This window comes from Octopus sinensis, linkage group LG6 (assembly GCF_006345805.1).
Source record: "Octopus sinensis linkage group LG6, ASM634580v1, whole genome shotgun sequence".
Lineage (NCBI taxonomy): Eukaryota > Metazoa > Mollusca > Cephalopoda > Octopoda > Octopodidae > Octopus > Octopus sinensis.
Genome location: NC_043002.1, coordinates 59178045 through 59188044, shown reverse-complemented (window position 1 = coordinate 59188044; position 10000 = coordinate 59178045). Strand labels below are relative to the sequence as shown.

The 10000-nt window shown below is 40.7% G+C and overlaps 1 protein-coding gene across 1 annotated transcript in view; it reads right to left on the bottom strand.

The window, feature by feature from the left end:
- LOC115212921 (serine-rich adhesin for platelets) overlaps positions 1-10000 on the bottom strand; it is a 207775-nt gene that overhangs the window by 53075 nt on the left and 144700 nt on the right. The gene's annotated exons all lie outside the window — the stretch shown is intronic.

The window sequence follows — 10000 nt, the reverse complement described above, 5'->3', positions numbered from 1 at the left end:
CATACTCTAAAGAAAAGAGCAGTAATTATTACAACAATAATTTTAGTACATTATTTACATTATTTACATTATTTACATTTGACGGATATTTGTCCTCATCTTGTTTCATGTTAACACAACGTTTCAGCTGATATACCCTCCAGCCTTCATCAGGTGTCTTGGAGAAATTTCGAACCTGGGTTCTCATTCCCATGGGCATATGGCATAGTGGTTAAGAGTGCAGGCTACTAACCCCAAGATTCTGAGTCCAATTTCAGGCAGTGACCTGAATAATGATAATAATAACATTGAAAATACCTTGGGAATGAGAACCCAGGTTCGAAATTTCCCCAAGACACCTGATGAAGGCTGGAGGGTATATCAACCGAAACGCTGTGTTAACAACAAACAATATGTGGACAAATATCCGTCAAATGTAAATAATGTAAATAATGTACATAATTCCTCAGCTCTTAAATATAGGTTTCATATCCAAAAAGCTGAAGATTTTTAAATGTTAAGATATAATCTCAATTTCTAAGCATTTCCTCACGTCTGCGACGTAGAAAATTTAAACTTTTCTGTTTGTATAGAGCCTGACAAGTTGTCCACAAGGCTTTGTGGATACGTATGTCCAAAATGTAATCTTTTGTTATGTGTATGTGTGTGTATACATACACATACACACACACACACATATGTAAAGAGAGAGTGAGAGTCACATTATACAACAATACATTCAATATTATTCATAACAGACCAGCCAAGGACACACACTACTATCACAGTAACCAACTGCTATTTGTTTATGGAGGGATTAAAAAAAAAGCCATGTTACGAAATAGTTTTAAACCAATGAAAGAATATAATCCTTTTGCAGATAATCTTAATCTCTGTTTGATTTATAGATTAACTAGTTTCAAAAAGAAGCTTTTATTAGTCTATTTTAAGGCATAAAAAGAAAGATAAAAAAATCAAAAACAGCAGAAATTATCTTAAAATATGTTGTCATGATCACTGTGAGTTAATTATGTTTACGAAAATAATAATTTTGATGATAAAACCTCATGTAAGAACATGTGGTTTGTACAGCTAAAGGATGCTGGCTTCCAGCCTGATTGGATCTCATCCTCAACGTAATAGTCTATATATTGGATGAACACTTAGTCATTACATTACGTTTGCTTGAGCCAGTAAATCACCTCACCTTCTCCATTACCAGCCTCCCATCCTCCCCATGCACTACACCTGCCTGTTTCTCCTCTCACCCTGCCTATCTTGCCCTTTTTATCTTTTGTCTCAGTCATTAGACTGTGGCCATGCTGGGGCACCGCCTCACAGAATCTTTAGTCAAATGAATCAGCCCCAGTACGTGTTTTTTTTTAACCAGGTACTTATTCTATTGGTCGGATGTAAACACACCAACACTGGTTGCAGAGCAGTGGTAGAGGAAAAACAGTCTCAAAAATACAGACACACACATGCACATATTTATCTATCTACATACATACATATAAGTATGTTATCTATAAACATATATATATTATCTATATACATACACACACACATATATATATATATATATATATATATATATATATTATCTATATACATATATATATATGCATACATATACATCTACATACATATACATATCTATCTCTCCACATATATATATATATTATCTACAAACACACACACATACACATACATATATATATATATATATATACACACACACACAGAGTGAGGCAGAGAGGATGGACATTTTCTGTAATGGTTATTACTCAGCTCCAGGAGGAGGTGCATATGTCCGACAGGTACCATTTGGTCCATGGTGTCTTGGCATTTTTTTTTTCCAGGTGAAGCCATGGTGCTGTGGACGATAGAGCATCGCGTGTTTGTCTACGACAGTTACATGAAGAATGACGAGTCTATCAGCAGTTCAGCATGAGATTGGTGCCACTTCAACATTCACCGAAATCAGGCTGTTCCTTCCCGTAACACAATCTTACGTAGGGTGAACACACTTCGTACACGAGGTACACTAATGAATAGGAGATGGATGGAGGTACCACAAACGGTACGGACCCTGGAAAATATGGAACAGATCAGACAAACTTTGATACAGAGATTGAATCGCTCTGCTTGGAGGCATTCCACTGAAAGTGGCATCAGTAATTGATCGGTAAGGCATATTTTGCATGAAGACCTGCATTTCCACCTAACCCACACATCCAGAACATCAATGGCTGTTCTTCACCCTCTCTTTTCTAGGTCTGCTGTCATTCCTTGGTCCCCTCAGTCCTGATTTGTCCATATGTGATTATTTCTTGCGAGGAAACCTCAAAGCACATGTGTATGCACACAAGCCTTGTACATTGGACAATTTGTAAGAAGTAATTCACATGAAAGTCACCCAAATCGACAAACCAATGCTGGAGAGAGTGGAGGCAAACTTCCAAGAACTCCTTCAGAAATGTATCAATGAAAACGGACACCACATGAAGGATGTTGGTTTCCACACTTGATTTTGACAAATGCTAATGCAATACAAACACATTGATGTCAATAAATTTGTTTTGTGAATTTTTCAAAAACGTCCATACTCTCTGCCCCACCCTGTACACCCCCCTCCCATATATATATACACACAACAGTTTCTTCCTGTTTCCGCCTACCAAATCCATCACAAGGCTTTGGTCAGCCTGAAGCTATAGTAGAAGACATTTACCTAAGGTGCCATGCAATGGGACTGAACCTGCAAGTATGTGGTTGGGAAATAAACTTCTTACCACACTGCTACAACTGCACCCTCTACTTTATATCACCATTACTATTCTGCTACCCTTTGCCCTACCATGCATCATTGGTAACCAACACCACCCCTTACCCATCATTCACTAAGTCCACCCCTCAATCCTACCCATTACCCAATCTTTACAGTTGTCACCTACACTTCCCTACCTCCTCTACTTACCATCCCTCAACACTTTTTCATTCACTCCATCACTATTTCCCCATCTCTCACTCTCCCTTACACTCATGCACCCCTGCCCACCCATACTCCTGGTTCTATCCCCACTCACTTTTACTCCCCTCATACAATGAGGGTCCACACAGATGCCCCATCACCAGCACTTTCATCTGTGCCCTGTGAATAGCGAAGTGGCACAACTACAACAAGAAGCACATCCTACTCAGACCCCTTCTTTCATACACTAACACCTCATCTCTCAACATAAAGCTACCTTCTGCAGGGTCCATAGTATTCTAAGCAGCATGGTGACCCTACTAGTGTTGATAGTGGAGGCACATGGCTTAGTGGTTAGGGTACTGGACTCATGATTGCAAAATTGTGGTTTCAATTCCTAGACTGGGCAACACAGGGTGTTCTTGAGCAAAACACTTTATTTCATGTTGCTCCCGTCAACTCACTGGGTAAAAGTAAGTAACCCTGCAACAGACCAGTGTCCCATCCAGGGAGGGAATTTATACGCCACAGAAACTGGGAAACTGGCCCTTATGCATCTGCATGACTCGAGAAGGTGACCTTAACCCTTACCAGTGTTGGTTCTATGAAAAAAAACATCAAGTATACAGCATAAATTAGTCAGTGTTAGGAAGCACATCCAGCTGTAGAGGCCCTGCCAAAGCAGAAAACTGAAACATGATACAGTCCCTTGGATCCACTGGATCCTGTTAAACCCTCCAACCTATGTCAGCATGGAACATGGACATTGAATCATGATGACAACGATGATGATGGTGATGGTGATGATGATGATTGTAATGACGATGATGATGATGACGATGGTGATGATGATGATTGTGATGACGATGATGGTGACAATGATGATGACGATTGTGATGACAATGATGATGACGATTGTGATGATGATGATTGCGATGATGATGATGATGATGATTGTGATGATGATGACGATTGTGATGATGATGATGACAATGGTGATGGTGATGATGACAATTATGATGAAAATGATGATGATGATTGTTGAATAACTAAATCTTTTAGCCTCTTGATTAATATCATTGATGTACTGCTGCTGTTGCTAATGGTGACAGTGATGGAAGATAAAGTGGTGGTGCTGCTGCTGCTGCTCCTGCAGCAGATTAGTAATTAAGTAAGAGAGCATGAGCATTCCAGCACCATTTTAATTTTAATAACCTTGCCCCACCCACACTCATACACATACCTATACACCGCTTCGTGTCCGCAATGTTGTTGCTTTCAGAGAACATGATGATGATGATGATGACAATAATGATTGTGATGGGGATGATGATGATTGTAATAGTGACGACGATGTCAACAATGATGATGATGATGATGATGATGGAGTGATGACAAGGATGGCAAAGGTTATGGGAATGATGGTGGTGACTGTGATGAGGATGAGAATAATGAATAGAGTGATAACGATGCTGCAGCTGATGATGATGATGATGATGGCAATAAAAAAGATCATGAGGAGGAAAAAGAGGAGGAAAGATGATTATGATGACAATGACGGCGATGGTAAATAATGACGGTAGTGATGATGATGGTGATGATGATCATGCTAATGATGATAATGATGAAGATAGAGGTAGCTGTGGTGGATGCGATCACTACTACCACCACCACCACTCTTCGTCCTCCTCCTCCTCCTCCTCATCATCATCATCATGCGCTATTTATCTTCTCTTTCTATTGAATAAGCTTGCATAAAGGGATTAATATAATTCTTTTCTTTGTAAATCTGGACAACCACATTCCACTGGAATATTTTTTTTTGTATTTTTCTTAATTATCTTACTCTTTATTTTATTTATATCTTTTTGTTTCTTATTTACAAACCCTATCTATTGTTAATTAATTAATTAATTAATTAATTGACACTAAATACCTTCAAAAATTTACATCTCTTTACGACTTTTTCTGAGTCAAATTCTGTTGTAATTAATTTTGATTTTAATCCCCAATAATGATTATTAAAATGTATACTAAGCTTTTAGTGGAGGGGGGGTCACTTATCAATTACAGGCCCCCACATAATTTGTGGACTTATACCTGTGCTAGAAATTATTATTTTTATTATTATTACTGCTATGACTATTATTATTATTGTGCCTGTAGTAAAAAGGATTATTATTATTATTATCATTATTATTTTGGGGGTCGATAAAATATACAAGTTGAACTGGGTGGGGGGGCGCACCGTAATCTCCCCCACAAAACTACTGCCCTTGTGACAAAATTTGAAACCATTATTATTATTAGTAGTAGTAGTAGTAGTACTAGTAGTAGTAGTAGTAACAGCAGCAACAACAGGAGTAGTAGTAGTAGTAGTAGTAATAGTAAGGCAACAAGCTGGCAGAATCGTTAGCATGCTGGACAAAATGCTTAGCAGTATTTCGTCTACTGCTTCGTTCTAAGTTCAAATTCCACCAAGGTTGACTTAGCCTTTCATCCTTTTGGGGTCAATAAATTAAGTACCAGTAAAACACTGGGGTCAATGTAATCAAGTCATCTTCTCCCTGCAAAATTTCAAACTTTGTGCCATTAGTAGAAAGGATTATTATTATTATTATTATTTAAGGTGGCAAGCTGGCCAAAACGTTATCCTACCGGGCGAAATACCTAGCATTATTTTCTCTGTCTTTACATTCTAAGTTCAAATTCTGCCTAGGTCGACTTTGCTTTTTATCCTCTCGGAGAAGGAATGGTGGTGGTGGTGGTGGTGTCGGTGGTAGGAGGAGGAGGAGAAGGAGGAGGTGAAGCAAGAGGAATGGTGGTGTGGTGGTGGTGGTGGTGGTGTCGGTGGTGGTGGTGTCGGTGGTAGGAGGAGGAGGAGAAGGAGGAGGTGAAGCAAGAGGAATGGTGGTGGTGGTAGTAGCAGGAGCAGGAATAGTTGTGGTTGTAGTAGGAGGAGGAGGAGCAGGAATGGTTGTGGTTGTAGTAGTAGTAGTAATGGTAGTAGTAGTAGGAGGAGGAATGGTGGTGATGGTGGTGGTGGTAGTAGTAGTAGTAGTAGTAGTAGTAGTGTTATGCAAAAGCGAGACAGAAATCAATATAACATCTCCAGCAACCATCTCAACCCGTCTGATCTAAACCAGATCAAGGACTGGATTACAAAATATTAGCAAAATCACTTTACATAACAACATTTCTTTTTCTTCTTTCCTTGAGGAAGAGATCTAAATAACTAACGGGAAATTTTGACAATGACGAATTAAATTTCCTTCACAAAAACCCACGACTTTCATGTATTTTCCTCTTCTGTTTTTCACACCAACTATTTCTATCAGACAAATAATTGTCCTTTTTTTCTGTATGTACATGTTATAGGCACAGATGTTAGCCTGCTTGCCCAGCCAGTGGGGTGGTATCATTCAAAAAGTAAAGCACAGCAAAGCGCATTGTGACCAGTGATGTTTAACTTCATCTGAGGGTCTGGTTGATCATGTAATATATATAACTATATATATGAAGCTTGCTTTCCAACCACATGGTTATTTGTTTAATCCCACTTCACGGCACCTAGAATGGGGAAATATTATCTTATGGGAAACAGATGACTGTTGGTGACAGGAAAGGCATTCAGCTGTAGAAAATCAGTCTCCATGAAGTACACCTGACTCCTGCAAGCATGGGAAACTGGACATTAAATCATGGCTTGAGAAGACACGTCAAGTCGTGTGAAATCATAGTCGTGGCTGATGCTGGTGTCACATAATTGGCACCTGTGCCAGTGGCATATAAAAAGCCCCTTTTGCATGGTGGGCCTCACAGAAGCAAAGTGGCTGATGCCAGTGGCACATGAAAAGCTCCTTTCAAGTGTTGGACCTCACAGAGACAATGACTGAGACCTTGGCATTATGTCATGCTTGAAAAGAAAGCCCATCATGCCGAACAAAATTGCAGTTGTGGCAGATATTGGTGTCATGCAAATTGGCACCCGTGCCGGTGGCACATAAAAGTCTCGGAGTGGTTGGTGTTAGGAAGAGTATCCAGCCATAGAAACTATGGCAAATAAGACTGGAGTCTGGTGCAGCCTTCCAACTTGCCAGCCCAGGTCAAACTGTCCAACCTATACCAGCATGGTCAACAGACACTAATTGATGATGGTGTGTGTGTGTGTGTGTGTGCATATATATATATACATATAAATAGTTATATGTGTTACATGATCAACCAGACTCTCAGATGAAGTTAAATATCACTGGTCACAGTGCACTTTGCTTTGCTTTACTTTTTGAATGATGCCACCCCACTGACTGGGCAAGCGGGGTAACATGTCCCCTGCTCAAAAAGCCAGACCCTCGCAGGGTCATGCATTTGCAGCTGTTTTGCCCAAGAACACAACAACCAGCAGGTCTGGGAATCAAAGACACAAAAAGTGCAACCACTAAGGCTTCTTCAAGTTTCCATCAGTTTCACTCCAAAGGGATATTGGTCAGCCAGTAACTATAATAGAGGACATCAACTGATAGTGCCACACTACAGGAATGAACCCTCAACCATATGGTTATAAAGTAAACTTCTTAACCACAGTCACACCTGTGCTGCTAAGAAATCTAAAAGAAATATGTTATACAGGCTGTGCTTGAGGAGACCTATTGAATCAAGTACATCAATATCAAAATAAAAATCAAATGGACATTGTAGTTGTGATACCCGTGCTGGTAGCACGTTAGGCCTCACAGAGGCAATGATGAAAGACTGAGACTTCTGAGATATGCTGTGACTGCCAAGACCAGACAAATTAAGTGAGTTCATGGTTCGCAGGACGGCCTGCTGTGTTAACCTTGGGTCATAGGGTGACCCGCTGTGCTTGAGGAGGCCTATTGAGTCAAGTACATCAACATCAAAATAAATATCAAATGGAAATTGTATCTGTGATACCTGTGCCGGAGGCATATATAAAAGCACCATCCGGATGTGACTGATGCCAGTGCTGCCTGACTGGCGTCCGTGTCGGTGACATGTAAAAGCACCAACCGATCGTAGCCATTTGCCAGCCTGCTCTGGCCCCTGTGCCAGTGGCACGTAAAAAACACCCACTACACTCACGGAGTGGTTGGCATTAGGAAGAGCATCCAGCTGTAGAAACACTGTCAAATCAGACTAGAGCCTGGCACAGCCTCCTTGCTTCCCAGACCATGGTCAAACCGTCCAACCCATGCTAGTATGGAAAACGGAGGATTAAACGATGATGATGATGTTTACATTGGTGGGATGGCTTCTGTTTTAGAGCCTCTCCAATGGCAATTTGGTGTGTTCTGCTCCCAGCCCAGGCCTTGCTGCTCATCAGGCTGAGAAGAGCAAACTGTCAAAGTATCGGCTGGTCTCTGATAGGTTTGTGGTAAAGCCTGTGGCAGTGGAAACCTCTGGTGCTCTTGGATCCTGCACCACATTCCTGCTCACCACTATCAGGGTAGAGATGGCTATCAGCAAGTGTAAGCCCTGTGATTCAGATTGGCTGTTCCAGAGCATCTCCCTTACCATCCTCCAGGGCAACACCTTGTAGCACAAGTGATTTACACTGTCATCATGTGAGATGTTTTCAATTTGACTCATCTAGGCTTAAATACTCATAAAACAACTCCACAAGCTCTTTTCATTCCAGCGGTCACATGACCTGGTGATTAAATGGACCTGTTGTTTGTATTGGTCAGCTTCCAGCTGTCCAATCGCATTGGTACAACAGTTTATTTTTCCTTATGCAGGAAATTAATCACCAGCTCTGGGAGCCTCCTACTCCCTATAAGTATGGCCATTCTTGACTGTTCTAGGTCCCTGGCACTCGCCACTGACCACACACACAATGATGGCCTGACACCAACCAGTCTCTGCTCTCATCATCTCCACCAGATGCCTGTCTACATCATTGCTGTATGAAGACAACATGACCAACAGACCGAACACCTGCCTGCACACACCACCAACAGTTGTGGCACTCTGTCGGTTATGATGATGAGGGTTCCAGATGATCCAAGCAACAGAACAGCTTGCTCGTGAAATTAACGTGCAAGTGGCTGAGCACTCCACAGACACGTGTACCCTTAACGTAGTTCTCGGGGGAGATTCAGCGTGACACAGAGTGTGACAAAGCTGGTTCCTTTGAAATACAGGTACAACAGAAACAAGAAGAAAAAGTGAGAGGAAGTTGTGGTGAAAGAGTACAGCAGGGTTCGCCACCACCCCCTGCCAGAGCCTCGTGGAGCTTTAGGTGTTTTTGCTCAATAAACACTCACAACACCCAGTCTTAGAATCGAAACCACGAACCTATGACCGCAAGTCCGATGCCCTATTCACTGGGCCATTTGCCTTCCACACCACCAACAGTACGTCAACTATGTCTACAACATCAACAGTCCAACCTAACTGCAAAGTTCTCTCACACATCTGTGTTGTAACATGTCATGTTATTTTATTTCATGTATGGCAATCATTGTATTTTATAACAGAAAATAAAACATACTTACCAGTTTCAGTCTCAAGTTGTGTATATTTCATTTATACATTCTGCTTCATTTGTTATAACCTTTCCATTTTGTCCATTGAGACCATGAGGTGAACTGACAAGTCTTTTTTAGACATTGCTTCTTATTTGTTATTTAATTTCCTAATCCTGTGATCGACCTGACTATTAGTTGTTATACATCATTAGTCACAATGTGCTTTGCATTGTTTAAGCTTTTTGAAAGATACCATCCCACTGGCTAAGGCAAGCAGGCTAACATTTCAGTAGTTCTCCATCTCCCAGCTGAGGGCTTTTTGTCTTGGTGCCACATACAAAGCACCAGTACTAATGCCACATATAGAGCATCCAGTGCATTCTTTAACCCTTCTGTTACCATATTTCTGTTGAGATGCTCTGTGTTTCTTTCAATTAATTTTTAATATAACAAAAAATTTAGTAAAATGATTCAAGTTATCATTCAGCTGGTGTTAGGAACATAAATTGCGACTAAGGTTTAGTGGAAGATTTTAATTCAGAACTTTTGTAAACAA